The sequence below is a fragment of the Dipodomys spectabilis genome, unplaced genomic scaffold (assembly GCF_019054845.1).
Source record: "Dipodomys spectabilis isolate Male_0828 unplaced genomic scaffold, ASM1905484v1 ptg000583l, whole genome shotgun sequence".
Taxonomy (NCBI): domain Eukaryota; kingdom Metazoa; phylum Chordata; class Mammalia; order Rodentia; family Heteromyidae; genus Dipodomys; species Dipodomys spectabilis.
Genome location: NW_024871260.1, coordinates 4,929,433 through 4,935,565, shown reverse-complemented (window position 1 = coordinate 4,935,565; position 6,133 = coordinate 4,929,433). Strand labels below are relative to the sequence as shown.

General features: G+C 43.0%; 1 pseudogene; it reads left to right on the top strand.

Moving 5' to 3' along the window:
- The first annotated feature begins 2,307 nt into the window (after positions 1-2,307).
- Positions 2,308-3,966, top strand: LOC122100528 (annotated as a pseudogene).
- The last annotated feature ends 2,167 nt before the right edge of the window (positions 3,967-6,133 follow it).

Here is a 6,133-nt window from a genome sequence, read left to right as displayed (position 1 = left end):
TAACAATTTTACGTTCTATTTATTTCCTTGGCAATCATTCAAGCTAGCCAAATTAAAAAAAATACTATTTTGACCAGTTGCTGGTGGCTAACATCTGCAATCCTACTACTGAGGAAGCTGAGATCTGAGGATTTCAGTTCAAAGCCAGTCTTCAAGAAACTCTGTGAGACCTACTTCCAAAAAACCACCAGAAAACCAGAAGTGGTGCTGTGGTTCAAGTGGTAGAGCGCTCTCCTTGAGCTAAATAACTGAGGGACTGCCCCCAGACCAAAAGGTCAAGGCCAACAACCAACCAAAACAAACAAAACAAGAAGAAAAAAAGAAAAAAACCAACTGTATGAAGAGGAATAATCTCCAAGTTTTTATTCAAATTTTTAATGCTTGTGGCAACTGTTTTCATTTGGTAAAAAGTGGACAGCTTATATATGTCATTGTGATAAATTTGCTACTATGTGGTTGCTTTTCTCCTATTTATAGTTTTATTCATCTAACATTATTGAAGATGAAAAATCCATGAAGGGCAAGACATATTATTTGGCAAAACTAGTCAGTTAAAATGACTAGTACATTCTAGTACTTTGGCAAAGAAGCTGTCATTTTTATTCCCTCCCCAGGATTTGAACAATGAAAAAAAATGTCTTGACTTTTCCAAAAAGTGAGTAAGACAGCTCATATTGAAATAATTAGAAGATAGTGAAAAGAAAGTTTAGGGTGCATAATATGTTTAATTTTTAACCTTTCTCACAAAAAACTTCCAAGAAACTTAACACACATTTGTTGTAGATATTTATATCAAAGAGCCCACTGCAGGTGCCTGACACCTATAGTGTGCAACTCAGGAGGATGCGATCTGTGATTGAGATTGGAGCCAGCCTGGAAAAGCAATAATTGCATGGATGATGCCTCCTACTATTATATCATGTCTTTTCCTCCAATCCTCAAAGTGAAGCTGTCTCCCCACATGACCATCCTTCTGATTTATTGACATTAACTTTTTGATTTATGGTTTTCTCCAACAGCATGACATGTGCATGGAGGCAGGCCATTCACATCTGTATTCACATCTTTCTCTCTAGTTGCCTACAATAGTGCCTGGTCCTCAGTGCTTAGTAGTCTTGTGTGGAGATGAGCCTGTTCTGCTCATGAAATCTCAAAGTTCAATCAGGAAAGCTCATCAAGCTGTGGTCTTATGGTAAATCATCATTTCTTCTAAATATTATGTTTTTCTCCTTGTGTATCTAAGTCCACCTAAGGGTGAGATCAGTGCCTGACACCTATCGGTTGTGATAGCAAAGGTAGCTATGACATCATAGAAATTTATTGTGAAGCTTCAGGAAGACCTGATAACTGAAGCACCCAAATTGGTAGGTTCCCACATCCTGGACTACATTCCACATATCTGTAATCAAACCATCATTCATTCTTTGCTGGGCTCAGACTCATCATATGTTTCCCTTCTCTATTTAAACTAACGAAAAATGTGTTTTTGATATGTTATTGAATTATTGAAATGTGCCTCCAACCAAAAAAATAATTCCATTAGTGGAATGTAAATATAAGGCATGGATAAAAACAATCATAAAAACTCCTAGGGAAAAGATCAAAAGTGGCAGCTACTACAAAAGTTGTTTCTTAATCTCAGCACTGGTGTCTCACACCATAATCTTAGTATAATGTAAACTAATGAAACTTTTCTTTTTGTACCAGTCCAGGGGCTTGAACTCGTGGCCTGGGCTCTGAGATCATTTGATGAAGCCTAGCACTTTACTACTTGAGTCATAGCCACACTTCTAGTATATTTGGTAGTGTAGTGGAGATAAGAATTTCACCCACTTTTCTACCTATGTTGGCTTCAAACTGTGATCCTCGATGTCAGCCTCTTGAGTAGGATTACAGGCATGAGCCACCAGTCCCCAGCTAAAAGTTATTTTTGTAAGATATAAAAGTTTACTTATACAGGGGAAGAAAGGGGGAGGGCGACAGCGGTAGGGGAGGGCGAGGGCGAGGGCAGAGCCTGAGTGTTCCACACATCCCGCACCAGTGCCTCGTGGCACGCCCCACTCTCCTCCCATGGCTGGGACGGCTGCAGTCCTCTTGGTCCTCACGGTCCTCAGGGGCCTGTGCAGGAGCAGCGGCAGCAGCAGGCAGCCAAAGCGGCCCACCTACCCTGCAACCCAGGCCTGGCCAGCGCGACAGCAGGTGATGGAGTAGCTGGCCGCCAGTGTAGCAGAGAAGCACTGAATGAGCCAACCCTGCCGTCCCAGAGGAGCGCACTCCAGTGCCGCATCCATCAGGCCCGCCGGCTCAATGAGTGAACAGAGTATCTGTCAGGGAAGAGCTACTGCATTGGTTTGTGATGATGCCAATAAAAGTGGGTGCCAGCTGTGGTTCAACTGGGTTCAGCAGAGTTCATATCTATCACCATACAGGCAACAACACATTCAGAGTGCTTTGCAGGAAGATCCAGGATCATCAGTTGGTGTTCAGCTGTGCCATCCCCAAAGGATTAAAGTATAATCAAGCAACACAGACCTTCCACCAGTGGCGAGATGCCAGGCAGGTGTACAGTCTTAACTATGGCAGCAAAGCAGATGCTAATGTCTTCGCAAGTGCAATGATGCATGCCTTAGAAGTGCTGAATTCACAGGAGGCAGGACCAAAATTGCCTAGATAAAATTCACAACTGCCTGATCAAGTTCAAAATGGCCCATCCCAAGAAGAGTTGGACATGCAAAGAAGACAACTGCAAGAACAGAAACGTCAGAAGGAGTTGGAGAGGGACAGGCTGGAGAGAGAAAGAATGGAGAGGGAAAGACCAGAGAGAGAAAGTTAGAGAGAGAGAGGCTGGAGAGACTTTAGAAAGAGAGAGGTGGAGAAGCTGGAGCAGGAGCAGATGGAGCAGCTGGAGCAAGTGGAATGGGATCAAGAGAGCAGAGTGCCGAGTAATGCCACCTTTGCCTTTGTGGAGACCCCTGTAAACTCTGAGCTGGGAGACCCCTCTGCTTCTGAGCCAGGCTTTCAGGAAGCCTCTCAGCTGTAGGAGGCTCCAGCCCCACAGGGTGTTATGTTGGGACCACCTGCACCTCCATCTCCTCCAACACTCCCACCAGGTCCAGCCCAGGCCTCTGTATTCTCTCCTCCCCCAGAACCTCCTCCTTCAGCCCCACTGCTATCCTCTGGCCCTCCTCCCCCACGCCCTCTTCCTAATCAAGCCCCTCTCCTGTACCACCTCCTGCCCCTCCCTTCCTGCATCCGGATTTTTTTTAAGGATCCTTTTCAGAAGACAATCGTCCTTTAACTGGACTTGCAGCTGTGATTGCTGGAGCCAAGCTTAGGAAATTGTCACGGGTGGAAGATGCCTCTTTGCACGGTGTTCACAGATGTGAACTCCTTGTCAGCTAAAACAGACATGGGTGGTGGAAATGGACCCGTTCCCTTGGCAGGTAGCAGCTTAATGGAGGAAATGAGTCTCCTGATAGCCAGAAGGAGGAGAATGGCCGAAAAGGGATCAACAATAGAAGCAAAAAATGAAGAATCAGAACCTGTAACTTCTAAGGTCTCATCAACAAGTACACCTGAACCAACCAGGAAACCTTGGGAAAGAACAAATACAATGAATGGCAGCAAGTCACCCGTCATCTCCAGATGAGATTCTCCAAGGAAAAATCAGATTGTTTTTGACAACAGGTCCTATGAGCCATTATAAGTCCACACCCTTGTCCCAGCCCAGTGCTGACCGGGTCCAGACAGAAAGCCTTGACTGTGACACACTGAAGCAGGATATTTTAGATGAGATGAGAAAAGAACTAACCAAGCTGAAAGAGGAGTTCGTTGATGCAATCAGGCAGGAGCTGAGCAAGTCAAATACTGCATAGAGAAGCAAACTAAGCAGAGATAAGACTTGAATCTGGAGAAAAACAAAAATTCCTACAAACAACTGTCAACATCACCCCTACAGTTACGAGCTATCAGAAGAAGGTGGAAAAGGAGTCAAGGGAAAATCCCCATCCTCTGAAACCTTCTTAAGTTGTGACTCTGGCGATCATCTGTTTTCATCTCCGTTTGCTGCTGCTTTGACCTTTACTGCAGGATGAAAAGCGAGTTATGTATGAGTTTCCATAGCATTTATGCAGAAAATATAAACCCATCAGGCAAGATCGCCATGCATTGAGATATTTTCATGTTGAAATAAAACCACACATTTCCCACAAACCCACTGCTAAAATAAAGAGTAGAAAGGCTCATGAAGTTCTCCCACCCTTCCACATCCTCCCCTCTTTGAGTGCTGAGGAACTGAGCAAGCTCTGCTTTTGTATTGCATGTCTCTCTCTCAGGTTTGTCTTCCTATCGTATTTGGTATTCCATGACTAATTGAGATCAGCGCTATGTAGGTTTAGATCTTAAGATGAGGAACAAATAGAATTGTACATGTTTTCAAAGGATGACATTTACAAGAAAGTGTCTGTAGATGACCAGGTCAGTCGTGAGTGATTGTACAGTGATAGGAAGTCCAAGTTAGCCTTTAGTGGTTAAATAGAGAAGAGAGCATTAAGGACTTTCTTCAATTTTCAGCCTCCTGAATCTGGCATAGCTCTTCTCTCCAATTAACTTTCCCACAAAAGCTAAACGTTATGGTTAGTCCCATGTATGCACTGAGAGAGCATCTGAAATTCAATTTCTACTCCCAGGCCAAGCAAAAATGAAAAAATAATAAAAATAAAAGGAGGTGGAAGCAAGCACATATTAAAGTTTTAAAATGACCCAAATGTTGCTGGTCATGTGTGTAATCCTTACTACACAAGAGGCTGACATCTGAGGATTGCAGTGTCAAGTCAGCCAGGGGAGGAACCTGCTTGAGACTCTTATCTCCAGTTACACAGCACAAAACCTTGAGCTGTGGCAGAGGTGTTAAAAACACCAGCATTGATTGTGAAAGCTAAGATATAGGTCCCAGAGTCAGAGGTGAAGCCGCAGGATCAATAAAATTTTAAACGGAGAGAGGATGAATAGAGGATGAAATCTGAGGAGCATGCGTCAAAGTTAGCCCATACAAGAAAGTCCATAAGGCTTTCTCTCTGTGTGCATCTGTGTGCTATCCTATGGCTTGAAAATGTTTTGTTCAAAGATAGAGCTCCACCACTCCCAACTTTTCATTGATTAATTGGAGCTAAAAGTCTCATGGACTTTCCTGCCCTGGGTGGCTTTGAACCATGATCCTCAGATTTCAGGCAACTGATTCATTCGGGGCTTCGCATAAGGCTCATCTCCTATTAACTACCAAGAATTAAAAAAAAATGGAGTTGAGCTGTGACTTAAATGGCAAACTGGGTAATCACTTTTTAGGACAGCACCTAGGGCCTTAGTTCAAGCACCAAGACAAAACAAGTATATCTACAAGCTTTCCTTTGTCTCATTTGGTAAGCCACTAGTCTTGAAGGTAAAGCTCTGGCATTGTATCCAATCTCTGATTTGTAGCCCCATGACTAGCACATATACAATAAAAATTTTTAAAAAATGCAAAAAAAATTTTAAGTGGAAAAAAGAACATATTAACATTTTAAAATGAGCAATGGTTTTATGGTTCATGTGTATAATTGGAGTACCTCAGGAATCTGAAATCTGAGGATCAGTTTGTAGCCAGACTACACAGAAAAGTACATTAGAATCTTATGTCCATAAGCCAGAAAAAAAGCTAAAAGCTGAGCTGTGGAAGTTGTAAAATATTATCCTTGAGCCAAAAAGCTAAGAAACACAAGGACACTTGTGGTTCTGTCTTGTAATCCTAGCTACTCAGGAGGCTGAGGTATGAAGATCACGATCAAAGCCTTCCTGGGAAGGAAAGTTCATGAGACTCTTATGTCCAATTAACCACCAGAAAACCTTAAGTGACACTGGGGGTGAAGAACTCGAGCATTCACCTTAAGCTGAAGAGCTCAAAGACAGCACTCAGGCCAAGAGTTCAAACCCTACCCTCCGTAAAAATAGGTAAGAAACAGCAATGAGGCCCAAAGATTAGGTCTACTGACCGCAATAAAAAAGCATTGAGGTTGAAAGGAAGAGCTGGTTAAAAATATTAAAATAAGACAGAGGCTGGTTGCTTATGCCTGTAAATCCTAGCTACCCAGGAAGCTGA